The 14,598-nt window shown below is 41.3% G+C and overlaps 1 protein-coding gene across 10 annotated transcripts in view; it reads left to right on the top strand.

Moving 5' to 3' along the window:
* Positions 1-3,889: 3,889 nt before the first annotated feature.
* Positions 3,890-14,598, top strand: part of LOC145512889 (uncharacterized) — a 324,797-nt gene continuing 314,088 nt past the window's right edge. For 5 of the 10 annotated variants that reach the window (XR_014058904.1, XR_014058905.1, XR_014058902.1 and 2 more), the window contains exons 1-2: positions 3,890-3,940; positions 5,286-5,335. The gene's annotated coding sequence lies outside the window, so the exon portion shown is untranslated. Of the gene's footprint in view, positions 4,709-5,285; positions 5,336-14,598 lie in introns of all 10 variants that reach the window. The other 5 variants (XR_014058907.1, XR_014058899.1, XR_014058900.1 and 2 more) reach the window with 2 other exon arrangements.

The following is a 14,598-nucleotide window of genomic DNA, read 5'->3' on the forward strand; positions in this document are numbered from 1 at the left end:
GAATATTCAGGACTGATTTCCTTTAGGATTGACTGGCTTGATCTCCTTGCAGTCCAAGGGACTCTCAAGAGTCTTCTCCAACACCACAGTTCAAAAGCATCAATTCTTTGGTGCTCAGCTTTCTTTATGGTCCAACTCTCACATCCATACATGACAACTGGAAAAACCTCACTTGTCTCATCTATAAAATAGAGATTCAGGGTGTGACCTAATAGGAATGCTGTGGGGGTGAGGGGGTTAGAGCAAAGAATATATATGAAACCACTTAGCACATGCCTGGCATGAAATGCAGGCAGTATTATAGTAGCTCCTTCTTTTCTTTCTGGTTAATGAGAGGATCTGCTTGTCATATGCAGTACTAGGGGTTCTCTCTGTGTTATCACATTTAGAACTTTTACCAATTCTTTTTTAGAAATTTTAATTCTCTCATATTCTTTTTTAAATTTTTTATTAATTAATTAATTTGGCTGTGCTAGGGCTTCATGCTAGGGCCATGCTGTGCATGGGCTTTCTCTAGTTGTGGCAAGCAGGGACTACTCTTTGTTGTGGGCATGGGCTCTAGGGCATGTAAGCTCAGTAGTTGCTGCCCATGGGCTCTAGTGCGCAGGCTCAGTAGTTGTGGCACATGGGCTAGGTTGTCCTGCATGTGAAATCTTCCCGGGCCAGAGATTGAACCCATGTTGCCTGGATTGGCAGCTGTATTCTTAACCCCTGGACCACCAGGGAAGTGCTCACCAACTCTTAAGTGCTCATATAGTGTTATCATACCCAATTTTTATCATTGCTAAAGCTGAGGGCTAGAAAGGTAAGTGATTTTCCCAACATCACAAGATAATAAGTGGCAAACTCACCAATCCAGTTAGGTCTATGAAATTCTAAGCCTGATCTTACCCTCCTTTGACAGTTGACCTCCTAGCAGACCTCATCAGCTGTGCTTTCAAGGAGTTGTCTGGTATGAATGACAGAAAGGAATGACAATAACAATAGCAATTGCTCTTAATTGAGCTTTCTGGTTAGTGGCAGTTGTGCTAGGCTCTCTCCATGAAGCCTCTCTGATCCTGACCAGAGCCTACAAGGCAATGTCATACATCCCTGTTTATAGAACAAGAAACTGGTCCTCAGGGAAGGTAAATGGGTCTCCCAGCATTACCTAGCTGATATGGGGAAGAGCCAGAGATTCTATGTGTGAAGAAATGGGGATTGCTCTTATAATGCGATACATTTGGAGGGATAGTAGGGACGAGAAACTCAGCTAAAGGCCCACCCCACTGTTTAGGAGAAGTGATTAGGCTGCATAAATTGTGAGAATGCTCATGATGAAGTGAAACAACTTGGCCACTAATTCTAAAGCCCCTCCCCCTCATCCCATTTTAACTGATCTATCCTAATAGTCAGCAGGTACCAGTTCCAGTTCTGAAAATTATTGGCTGAGCAGCCTTGCACAAATTACATTACTTCTGAAAGTTCCTTCACCCGTTAGCACATGTGGACAAAATATGCCTATTTCACAGAATTTTCAGGGTAATTAACTACTGTATGCAACATATATCATTGTGCATAACACTTGGCAGGCCATCCTTGGATGATGGCCATGACTGTTACACATGGCATCCCCATCTTGGCAAGCACAACAAAGAGAGAGAACTTGCCATGAACCACAGCTTATCAGCAGGCGAGCTGTAACTACCATTGGTGGTGGGGAACGTAGGAGAGGAGCAATGTTTGAAGAGGGTTCACATTGGCCAAGGCTAAGAAGATGATGGGTGTCATTTTGGATACAGAAGAAGAAGGTCAGAACTAATAGTTGGACGTAGAGATTGGGGGAACTTACTTGGATACGTGTACCAGTCAAAACCATGGATGTAAAGTAAGATAGAATGCTCAGGGCAAGTAGCATTTGGCCAATAGTAAGTAGTGGAGAATGTGTATTTGTGTGTGTGAGAGAGTGTGTGTGCATGCATACATGCTTGCTTATATGGGGGAGATGGGGGTTATATTTCTTATTATAAATGCTATAGAACAAGCACTGGCACTTCAGATCAAGGACTCTTTCTCCTTTCTAATAGCTTTAAATAATTGCTACAGAATAGGAGAATAAAGTAAGATAAATTTTGCATTTAGCATATGTGGAAATATTATGAATAGTTGCAGACTCAATTCACTTTGATGCCCTTTGACAATCTGATAATTTTTGCAAAGATGTACTTAAAATGCTGTTTCATGCAAAGTTCAGATTTTTTTCCCCTTCTTTAAAAAAATAAATGACATCATTAATTTGCAGGCCTGTGTATTAATTTTGCTGAGAGCACCATTTACTTCTCTTTCCTTCCACTTTGTTTAAAGTCAGTTGTTGACAACTCTCCCTCGTGTCAAACTCTCACCGCCAATAATTGCTTAAGGACTCCTAACTTCTACAAATGTTGGTTCCAGCTCCAAACCCCATGCTAGCCCTGGAAGAAAAAAAGAGAGAGAGAAGGGAGAAGAAAGAACTTCTTCTGATGAATTTTTGATTTTCCTTCTTAACAAAGAAATGTCTGAGATTCAAAGCAATAGCTTAAAGTGATATTATAAAATAGAATATGGAGTGCACTGTTCTGAATGACTCTTTGCTTTTAATGTGGGGCTGAAAAATTGTCAGTGCCTTTTTTGATTAGATGGGGTTCTTTTTTTTTTTTTTTTGTTCTTGATCTAAGAATCGAGGAGAAAAACATGCTACTTGCATTTGAATATGGCATGAGCCGAGCTGTAATGTACTGGAGATAAAGTAATAGCAGCAACGCCTTAAGGCAGCACCTGAATCTCCGGGTCAGCGCCATCTCTCTTCAGATCGCCGTGGCGCCACTCTTTCTGCGGCTGCTTTATTAGGCCTAATTAGGCGGGCTGTCACTTTTATTGGTGATGGGAAAGGAAGATAAGTAGATCACTTGTGTCATCTATCTCTACCCAGACGTGTCTAAAAAGTCTAAAGTGATTGCTGTAGGCCACAAATAGATACCACAAGAGGGAGAGGGAGCGGGAATAAAAAAAATTAAAAAACACCCAGAACTGGAATAAAAAGAGAAAGAAACCTCTAGAAATGCCTTACCTTTGGCACTGCTGTGTATAATTTCAAACCCATAGAGAAGAGCCTGTGAAACATCCTAGAAGCCCTTTTGTTCTGAGGGAGAAGGTTGTCTCATGGATTTTCTGATCACTGAATGGAGCAGCGTAAGGGGACATGCTTCCGACTTAGGAGTGAAGAACTAGGTTCTCCAGAAAAAGTCAGCCCAAGTTGTCACCAGAGCCCCATGTAGGGTTAGACAGAGCAGTAAAAGGTCACATTAATGAAGGAGAGTCCCACAGCTGCATTTGTGTGTACGTGTGTGTGTAGTGATTGTGATCGTAGCAGGGAGATTTCTGAAAGTTTTAATAGTGGGGGTTCTCTTGGGAACAGATACTTGATTTGCCTGTAAAAATGGTGCCAATAAAGATAAATAGCCCAGAAGACATGGGTAGTGTTGTTTTCAGCCATGGTCACCTGCCCAAGTCTGTCAGAAAATGGCTTCTTTTCTTCTCAAAAGGACTTCTTCCCTGAGCAGGTATTTCGTTCCTAATATCATTAATAGCTCAATGCTCTCTTAACGCTCTCCTTATGGGGTGAACCCTGGCTGCTGGGCCTTGATTATACTCTGTGGATTATGGCTTTTGAATGGAATCCCTTAGTCTAATTGTAATAGAGTGCCACTGAGCACAGCCCTTAGCAACCATCAGTTGCTGTGGGCCGTTAAAACACCCACCCTGTTACCAGGCAGTGAGTGGTTACCTCGTTAGTAGTCCTGCTCAGCCATTGGTCGGTGCTGCAGTAGGCCCCGCCCCCAAGCGACCAACTGACAATGAGCGACCGTTAGTGGGGGATTCAACCAACGGTTGGTGGAGTGGTGGCTGTCACGCGGAGAGTGAGGTAAGAGGCAGATCCCAGCCTCCTCCGCAAGGCCCTCTAGCTCACCCTGCCCTGGGTCACTCGGCCCTGGGTGAGTGGGTGAGCTGGGGGGCCCCAGGGAAAAGTCTGGAGGCTGTGTCCTGCAGGGCTCCAGAGCCCTCGCGGGGGCCACCCACTGGCCTGGCCCAGACCTTGAGGTCTTGGTGAACCTCTCCCTCATCCCTGTCTCTCAGACCTAATGGCAGCTGCCGTCTACATAGGATCAGTCTGCTGGACTGGCCCCCGCCATACGTGTGGCCTGAGGAGCCTGAGGCCCAGTAGGGTTGGGCTCCTGGCTTCCTCAGCAGTGATGGCTAGGCAGAGTCTGGAGATCTTGTCCTGAGGAAGTCTCCAGCTGAGATCTACCTCCTTTTAGCCAGAACTGGACCTTGGAGGGTGAAAGTTGTGCCTTGGAACCTTGTCCTTTCTCATCAGAATGGAGAGTAACTTTTGTTTAGTGGAGATTTACGGGAACGTCATTGCCAGACCACAACCTGACCTCAAGCACAAAGGTTCTGATACCAAGAAATTTGCAGAAACTAACTACAATCCTTCCTCACCTTTCCTAGAAAAGGGCTTTCCTGAAAGCTTTTGAGGAATTTGGGGGTTTTAAGGCATGAGACACCCATCTACTTGCACGGCCTTCAATAAACCTTTCTCTGCCCCAAACTCCAACGTTTGGTATTGTTTGGTCTTGCTGTGCATCAGGCACATGGACCTGTGTTTCAGTAACAGAATCACATCTCCTAGGTGAGATCATAAATTATACATTGAAACCCTATTTTACACTTTCCATCTGTCTGTGTTATGTGTAGAACCAGATTAAGTATTAAAGGGCTTGAAAATCAGTGCTTTCTTTAGCTTCTTAACTTTTGTGACTGAGTGTGTTTTCCAGTGGCAAGTGAGAACTTTAGTTTGCTTACAGAAATGATGATTCCTTCCCCCCCATAAAATGATGTAAAAATACTTAGTGGTGCTTACACAACACCAAAATGTTTGAACCAACTCGATCTGAATTTCTTCTCCTCACTTTGATGTTTATTATATATATTTTCTAATAGACTAGATGGAATTTATTTCTAGAAGTCTGTAGTTTACACTCTGTATGCTGGGAAGATAAAAATTGCACTGGGGAAGCAAATTCATGTCAGTTGATGCTAGTCAGTGTGTTGGTAAACATCATCATTTTTTTCATACTGCTTTAATTCATCCTTAGTAATTCCAATTCATAGCACTCACTATGTGCCAGGAACTTTGGTAAGTGCTTTACATAATTAAGTTCATTTTAGTTTGATCAAACCCTAGTAAATACTAGCCATTTTTGCAGGTGAGTAAACTGAGGCTGTGAGCAATGAATAACTTTCCCAAGTCCACATGGTGAGTAAATGAAAGCACTGGAATTTTGTTTGATTACAAAGTCTGTACTCTTTTACTTCTTTTAAATATTTATTTGGCTGCATCAGGTCTTAGTTGTTTCATGTGGGATCTAGTTCCCTAAGCAGGGATCCAACCCAAGCCCCCTGCATTGGGAGCTCTAAGTCTTAGCCACTGGACCACCAGGAAGTCCCCAAAGCCTGTACTCTTTACCACTGTTAGCCTCAGCCTTCTACTTCTGTATATTGCTTAAGAGAATGTTTTGCTTCTTTGGAAAAAAAAATTTGTGAATTCATAGCCTCATAAAATTTTAGAAACAGCTTTTACCACTGATTTTCATTGAGTTGATTGAATTACCTTTATACCCTCTCTGTAAGAAAGTCTAAAGTCCCAGTCTGGCACATATGACCTTTACTTTCCACCCAGCCATCTTGCTCTGTTCATCATTCTCTCAGTCCCCAGGCTCTTTTATGATGTCAATTCTTTCCCCAGGTTCACTGTCTGTCCATTTAGCAACCTCAGAGTACCCCTCTTGGGGCTCTAATCAGTATTGCTTGGCAGAGCCTCCAGAGGGATCATGGTGAACAGAAACATTTCTTCAGATAGCTTGGGATGGGCTGCCCACCTGTGTGCCTGTGTCTGGTAGTGGCATTTTTTGTGACTAGGGAGTGAGCCCCAGGGGACAAAAAGCTTCCCAGGATGGAGGCACAATGTGGCCTCCAGTTACACACATTCACAGAGGGGCAATGTGGTTTCCCCAAGTAAAGATGCCTGAATCTCAGAAGAGTCCATAGAGCCTGTGAATAAGAAGAAAGCTGACTACATGGAAGGGAGCTGGTTGTGCATATTTAAATTTTGGAGTAAATCCCTGTCTGCTGTTTTTAATAACAGACATCATCCTTGCGCACACCTGAGACCATGGGAGCATGGCAGGACCCCTGCTGGTTGTGGCTGCCCAGGCCCCTCAGCAAATGCTCAAGTGTTTCTCCTTCAGTCCTCCTTTATCTCTACTTCTTTATCCACCCCCCCTGTAATTAGTAATAATTATAATGACATTTGCAAATTTACAAAGCACTTTCATGTACGTCATTCCATCTGCCTAACTTGTGAAGTGTATTATTATTTTATCTCAGTTTTATACATTTATTTTTTTTAATTTATGGCTGTGCTGTATCTTCATTGCTGCATGCAAGCTTTCTTTAGTTGCAATGTATAGGAGCTACTCTAGTTGCGGTGTGTGGGCTTCTCATTGCTGTGGCTTCTCCTGTTGTAGAACGTGGGCTCTAGGTGCACGAGTTTCAGTAGTTGCAGCATGCAGGCTCAGTGGTTTCCACTTGTGGGCTATAGAGGGCAGGCTCAGTAGTTCTGGTGTGTGGGCTCAGTTGCTTTGAGGCAAGTGGAATCTTTCCAGACCAGAGATCAAACTTACGTACCCTAATTGGAAGATGGATTCTCAACCACTGAACCACCAGGGACGGTCCTGTCTCAGTTTTAGAGATGAGTCGATTGTGGTTCGGAGAAGTTAAATGATTTTCTTAAAGTCATAAGGTTAGTAGGTTATAGAATTGGGATTTGAACTAAGAATCTTCAGGTCTAAGTCTTAGGAGCTTGTTGTTGTTTGTTTTTATAAAGTATTGTGACATCGATATTTAACTTGAAACTGTGTTTCAATTTGTGGCATTGTTCTTAGAATTAAAGATTTTGCTTCATAAACTCTCTTAGAGCATCTTGGCTAGCTGCTCTAGATAAAATGCCATTTTATGTACCTGTATGATATTACAACTATCGGTATCATTTTATTCCCCCCTCCCCTTGCTTTATAAACCTCTCCTCATGTTGGTTTCTCAAGGACTGTAAGTAGCCTTTGGGCGGGGTTTGTCACATATCATCAGGCCCAAGCATACAGGCCTGGAGGAGAATAGCAATATATGATTCAGGTTTCTTAAATGAGTGAATAATTAATAGTAAACACTAACATTTGATGAATGCTTACTATTACTAGTCATTCTACTTTACTCTTTAATTTGTAAAGATATATTTGATGAAGGACTTCTATCCAGAATAAATAAAGAACTTTCAAAAATCAATGGTAAGAAAACAACCCAATTTTTTAAAACACAAGCAGGACATTTCAACAGACTCTTCACAAGAGAAGATACACAGATGGCAAATGAACATATGAAGAGAGGCTCTATATCTATAGGCATTAGAGGAATGCTAATTAAAATCACAATGAGACATCCATTAGAATGGCTTGAAGACTGAACATAATAAGTGTTGATAGAACTGTGGAGAAACTGGAACTCTCATGCTGATAAAGTTAAACATACACTTACCATGTGATTCAGCCACTCCACTCAAAGTTGTTTCCAGCCAAGAGGGAAGGAAATATCCATACAAAGGTATAGGGACTTCCCTATAGCTCAGATGGTAAGAAATCTGCTTGCAGTGCAGGAGCCCCAGGTTCAATCCCTGGGTCAGGAAGATCCCCTAGAGAAGGAAATGGATACCCATTCCAGTGTTCTTGCCTGGAGAATTCCCTGGACAGAGGAGCGTGGTGGGCTACAGTCCTTAGGGTTGCAAAGAGTCGGACATGACTAAGTGACTAACACACATACAAAGGTATATACACAAATGTTCATAGCAGTTTTGCTTATTGCAGCCAAAACCTGGAAACAATGCAAATGGCCATCAATAAGCCATCAACAAATAGTGATATACCCATGTAATGGCGTACTATTCAGCAATAAAAAGAAATGAATTTTCTATATAAGCAACAACATATATGACTCTCAGAATGATTATGTCAAGTGAAAGAAGCCAGACAAAAGAGTGCATACTATATGATTCTATCTATCTAAAGCTCTAGGATATACAAGCTCAATTACAGTGACATGAATCAGAATGGTATTTGCTTGGAAGAGGGAGACATCTAAGAGAGAGTGATTACAAGTCAAGAAGACATCTTTCAGGACAATGGATATGTGTTCACTATCTTTTTAAAAATTTTTTTATTGGAGTATAGTTGATTTACAATGTTATGTTAGCTTCAGGTGTGCAGCAAAGTGAATCAATCATAAATATTTATATCCACTATATTTTTAGTTATTTTCCCATATAGCCCCACTTTGCTTTACTCTTGATATACACTGTCATTTAATTTCAATTATCTAACAATTAACAAAAACTCTCTGAGACATGTACTATTATGATTCCCATTTTACAGCTTGGACAACAGGGTTAGAGAGGTTAAGTAACCTGCCAAGGGTTATCTAGCAACTGAAAAATGATGGAACCAGGCTGTGAACCCAGGTCACAGGCTGCCCACCTATACTGAGGTTTTGCTACTTGTCTAGCAAGTGAGTAATGTCTGTACCAAGAGATGTGATAAGAAGGAGGTACTCTGACATCAGAAGATCTGTGCTTCACCTCTGCAAGATTCAGGTGTGGTAAGTCCCCTACATACAAACGAGTTCCATTCGGAGAGCATGTTCCCAAGTCCAGTTTCTTAGTCCAACAGAGATAGCCTCAGTTCAGTTCAGTTCAGTCGCTCAGTCGTGTCCGACTCTTTGCGACCCCATGAATTGCAGCACGCCAGGCCTCTCTGTCCATCACCAACTCCCAGAGTCTACCCAAACCCATGTCCATCGAGTCGGTGATGCCATCCAACCATCTCATCCTCTGTCGTCCCCTTCTCCTCCCGCCCCCAATCCTACCCAGCATCAGAGTCTTTTCCAATGAGGCAACCCTTCGCATGAGGTGGCCAAAGTATTGGAGTTTCAGCTTCAACATCAGACCTTCCAATGAACACCCAGGATTGACCTCTTTTAGGATGGATTGATTGGATCTCCTTGCAGTCCAAGGGACTCTCAAGAGTCTTCTCCAACACCACAGTTCAAAAGCATCAATTCTTCGGCGCTCAGCTTTCTTCACCGTCCAACTCTCACATCCATACATGACCACTGGAAAAACCATAGCCTTGAGTAGACATACTTTTGTTGGCAAAGTAATGTCTCTGCTTTTAAATATGCTATCTAGGTTGGCCATAACCTTCCTTCCAAGGAGTAAGCGTCTTTTAATTTCATGGCTGCAATCACCATCAGCAGTGATTTTGGAGCCCAAAAAAATAAAGTCTGACACTGTTTCCACTGTTTCCCCATCTATTTCCCCATCTATTTCCCATGAAGTGATGGGACCAGATGCCATGATCTTAGTTTTCTGAACGTTGAGCTTTAAGCCAACTTTTTCACTCTCCTCTTTCACCTTCATCAAGGGGCTCTTTAGTTCTTCTTTACTCTCTGCCATAAGGGTGGTGTCATCCGCATATCTGAGGTTATTGATATTCCTCCCGGCAATCTTGATTCCAGCTTGTGTTTCTTCCAGCCCAGCGTTTCTCATGATGTACTCTGCATATAAGTTAAATAAGCAGGGTGACAATATACAGCCTTGACGTACTCCTTTTCCTATTTGGAACCAGTCTGTTGTTCCATGTCCAGTTCTAACTGTTACTTACTGACCTGCATACAGGTTTCTCAAGAGACAGGTCAGATGGTCTGGTATTCCCATCTCTTTCAGAATTTTCCACAGTTTATTGTGATCCACACAGTCAAAGGCTTTGGCATAGTCAATAAAGCAGAAACAGATGTTTTTATGGAACTCTCTTGCTTTTTTGATGATCCAGCGGATATTGGCAATTTGATCTCTGGTTCCTCTGCCTTTTCTAAAACCAGCTTGAACATCTGAAAGTTCACGGTTCACGTATTGCTGAAGCCTGGCTTGGAGAATTTTGAGCATTACTTTACTAGCATGTGAGATGAGTGCAATTGTGTGGTAGTTTGAGCATTCTTTGGCATTGCCTTTCTTTGGGATTGGAACAAAGACTGACCTCTTCCAGTCCTGTGGCCACTGCTGAGTTTTCCAAATTTGCTGGCATATCGAGTGCAGCACTTTCACAGCATCACCTTTGAGGATTTGAAATAGCTCAACTGGCATTCCATCACCTCCACTAGCTTTGTTCGCAGTGATGCTTTCTAAGGCCCACTTGACTTCACATTCTAGGATGTCTGGCTCTAGGTGAGTGATCACACCATCGTGATTATCTGGGTCGTGAAGATCTTTTTTGTACAGTTCTTCTGTGTATTCTTGCCACCTCTTCTTAATATCTTCTGCTTCTGTTAGGTCCATACAATTTCTGTCCTTTATCGAGCCTATCTTTGCATGAAATGTTCCCTTGGTATCTCTAATTTCCTTGAAGAGATCTCTAGTCTTTCCCAATCTGTTGTTTTCCTCTATTTCTTTGCACTGATTGCTGAGGAAGACTTTCTTATCTCTCCTTGCTATTCTTTGGAACTCTGCATTCAGATGGAAATATCTTTCCTTTTCTCCCTAGGTACCCAACTAACACAACTGGATACACAGTAATAAGTTTTATAATACTTTTCACACAAATAATACATAAAAAGCAAACAAAAATAAAACATTTTTAATCTTGTATTTTACATACTTTGAAAAATACAATAGTATATAGTATGAAATCTGGCACTGAGTGAACAGACAAGAAGAGTTACCGACTGGAGGAGGGAGAGGAGGTGGAAGATGGTAGAACTGAAGGATCATCAGCATTAGGAGACAGAGGGTAAGCTGCAGTTTCACTCATGGGTGGCATTAGTGGACATGCAAATGCATGTTTGCCCCTTGGAAAGTTACCAACCTGAAAGTTTATATGTAGGAGACTTACTGTACTGTTTCTCAATTTCTTTATCTGTAAACAAGGTGACACCTCACAGTTCGGTTTTGAGGATCCAGTTCTGTGACGGCTAGGGGGCTTTGCAGTTCTAATGAACTCTCTAGGTATTTGTCAGTAGTGTCACTGCTGTGGTGGTCACAGGGCAGAGCCACAGGTCTCCTGTGGCCTGCTCAGGGCTAGTCCCCCAAGAGGCTTCTCAGTCCTGCATTGAGTGCAGCAGAGAGTCAGCACCCCCTGGAGTCCTATGTTAGCTGCCCAGGAGTGGCAACTAACCTGCCACAAAAGGGAAAAAATTCTCTTTTGACCTTTGAGTGAGTTAATCTGAATTCTTGGCATTTTTTTTTTTTTTTGCCCTTTGCAGGAAAAGTAGCTTAGCCACACCCTTGTTCCAATTCCTCACCTCTGTTCTTTTTTTTTTTTAATTTATTTTTAATTGAAAGATATTTACAATACTGTGTCACCTCTGCTCTTTATTTCTTTTTCTTTTGTTGCTCAGTAACAGCATAGATGAGAGATGAGGAGCTCATGTAACAATTTGAGAATTAGCTCTTTGGTCAACTGCTGCTTCAGTCTCCTCATGGACAGTAGAAATTTTCAGGCTTCTTGTATAGTGTAGAAATTAAGCTTGTGGACTTTAGGGTCAGATTTACTTGGGTTCAAATCCCATCTCTGCAACTTAACTATTGTGTAGAGTCTGCTAGGCTACTTCAGATGCCTCCTCTAAGCCTCAGTTTCCACATCTATAAAAAGGAAGTAACAATAGTAGCCATCTGTGGGGTTCTTGTGAAACCTCAGAGAGTTAATGTATGTGAAAAATTCAGAACCACATCTGGTACCTCATAAAGACTCAGAAAAATTCTTCACTCAAAAAAATACACCATTGTTTTAAATTACACCATCTAGATAGATCTAAGCTTTGAGTACTTTGCAAGAATTTCAAAGGAGTAGAAGCAGTAAAATTTTCCTCAGGCTGATATTTGTATAATGCCCCAACCTCTGACTGCATAGGGAGAAACTGACCACTGTGCTTTTATACATAAAATCTTCAGCATTTGGAGATTTTAAAGTGGTTGCAGTATTTCATAGAAGTGTTCACCTTTTTAAGAAAAATTATTTATGTTTTTGGTTGTGCTGGATCTTTGTTGCTGTGCTCGAGCTTTCTCTAGTTGCAGTGAGTGGGGGCTACTCTCTAGTTACGGTGCTAAAGCTTCTTATTGTGGTGGCTTCTCTTGTTGTGGACCACGGGCTCTAGAGTATGAGGGCTCAGTAGTCACGGTATAAGGGCTTAGTTGCCCTACAGCAGTAAGGATCCTCCTGGACCAAGGATCAAACTGGTGTCCCCTGCCTTGGCAGACAGATTCTCAACCACTGGACCAGCAAGGAAGTCCCAAATGTTCACTTTTTTTCAGTGTTAGCTAGCATGTAGAATCAGCTCTGGGGCTTTAGTCTGGCTATGTGTGTCAATTCATTTGTCATCAAGGATCTTAAGCCCATGATTATCCCCAGTGTGCTGTGGTCAGTGGTGAGGTGTGACCCAAAGAATTGATCACTATTGGTAAGGTACTCAAAGTTGTGAATATTTTTCAATGTATTATTTTGGCAAATTAGAGTAGATTCAAGGCTACCTCAGTAATATTTCTAACTCTCTTGTCTTCTGTGAGGTTTCTTGAGTGGGTGAGGTGGGCCAGGTTAAAACCAGCTCTCTGAGACCTGCTTGAACTCTTAACACTTGCCTGCGAATTTTGTGTTGCTTTACTTCCTCATGATGTTTTTTGGGGGAATATTTGAATCTGGGTATGCACATGGGTTCAAGTTCTATAGGTTAATTATCATTGCCCTGTGGTTCCCAGTATAGAAAATTTGAAAATTGCTGGGTTAGTATGATCTTCCACATAGCTGAGGAATATTTTCTACAGCAGTGTTTTTAAAACTCTGTTCCTTGGAGCCTTGTGGAGTTGCCTAAAGAGCTTTGGGGGTTAAAACTGAAAGGAGTCCTGTGTCTTCTACTGCAGAGCTGTTTCTGAAACTACAGAGCTATTTCACTTGTAGTATATTTTGGGATTTCACATGAGGTTTTAAAAAATACCCTAATGTTTTTTTCTTAAAACATTGCTAGTAGTGTCCATAATAGACGCTCATTCACCCTTTCTTTGACGATCCCTACTTTGTAAGTTACCTTGTTCATTCCATGACTGCACAGTTCTTTTTTAAATTAATTTTTGTTGAAGTATAGTTGTTTTACAATGTTGTATTAGTTTCTGCAGTACAGCAAAGTGAATCAGCTATATGTGTACATATATCCCCACTTTTTTGGATTTCCTTCCCATTTAGGTCACCATAGAACACTGAGTAAGATTCCCTGAGCTATACAGTAGGTTCTCATTAGTTATCTATTTTATACCTATTATCAATAGTGTATATGTCATTCCCAATCTCCCTTTTCCCCCCTTGATGTCCATACATTTGTTTTGGACCTCTGTCTCTATTTCTTATCTCAAATAAGATTATCTATATACCATTTTCTAGATTGCACATGTATGCATTAATATGCAATGTTTGTTTTTCTCTTTCTGACTTACTTCACTATGTATGACAATCTCTAGGTCCATCCATTTCTCTACAAATGACCTAACATCATTCCTTTTTACCGACTGTACAATTCTGCTTGGAAGTTTTCATGAGGGTCCTGAATTTGCTTCATTGTATTTTTACCTCCTGGTCCTCATTTTATTTCCTGACACAACACAGAACAGGCTTGTTCCCTTCCATGCTTGGCAGTAAATGACCATAAATAGTTTTAGAATTAATATTCTAGAAAGTGGCCCACAAATCATAGAGTTGTCATTTTAGAGACATGGGTTGGGGTTGTACTGATAGAAAATGGTGATTAGAGCTGATCCTCTGCTAGGAAGTCAGTCACCCATCACCTACATCTTCATCATTCCTCTCATCATTCTGTGTGCAGCTATTCTGAAATGATTAAGAAAAAAATTACCTTGTTTCCTCATAAAAATCAGTCCTGAAAAACACAATTTCTACTGATGTTGAAAGAGCATAAGAAGCAGTCATGTCTTATAAAGAGATGGTAACAATAGTTTTTGTAGTGGGCCTACTCAAGAATTTTCACATCTGTGTGCTTGATGTGATCCTGGGAATATTTGTGTTAACAAGGAATTACAGTTACAACCCAACAACTTCTCTTAATGCTCAGTAAGAGCAAGGAGAACTTATTACATTAGCTTTTCCATTATTCAGAAAATGATCCAATTGTAAACGATTTTCTGAATTTCCATATAATCACATTCACATTAGTTTTTACTCCTTGGATTAAAGGGGGAGGGGGAAAGCCACTGTTAAAATGCTCAAATATTGTACTGAATAATGGCTCCTCTGTCCAATTAGTGAGCATTATTGTTGCAATACATTTACACTCACACAGCACACCAGAGACAGCATAAAACACTCCCACGTACAAGCAAACATGAAAAAAAAAATGGAGATAGCAGATTCAAAAAATGGA

This window comes from Giraffa tippelskirchi, chromosome 7 (assembly GCF_054371585.1).
Source record: "Giraffa tippelskirchi isolate mGirTip1 chromosome 7, T2T-mGirTip1v1.2.pri, whole genome shotgun sequence".
NCBI lineage: Eukaryota > Metazoa > Chordata > Mammalia > Artiodactyla > Giraffidae > Giraffa > Giraffa tippelskirchi.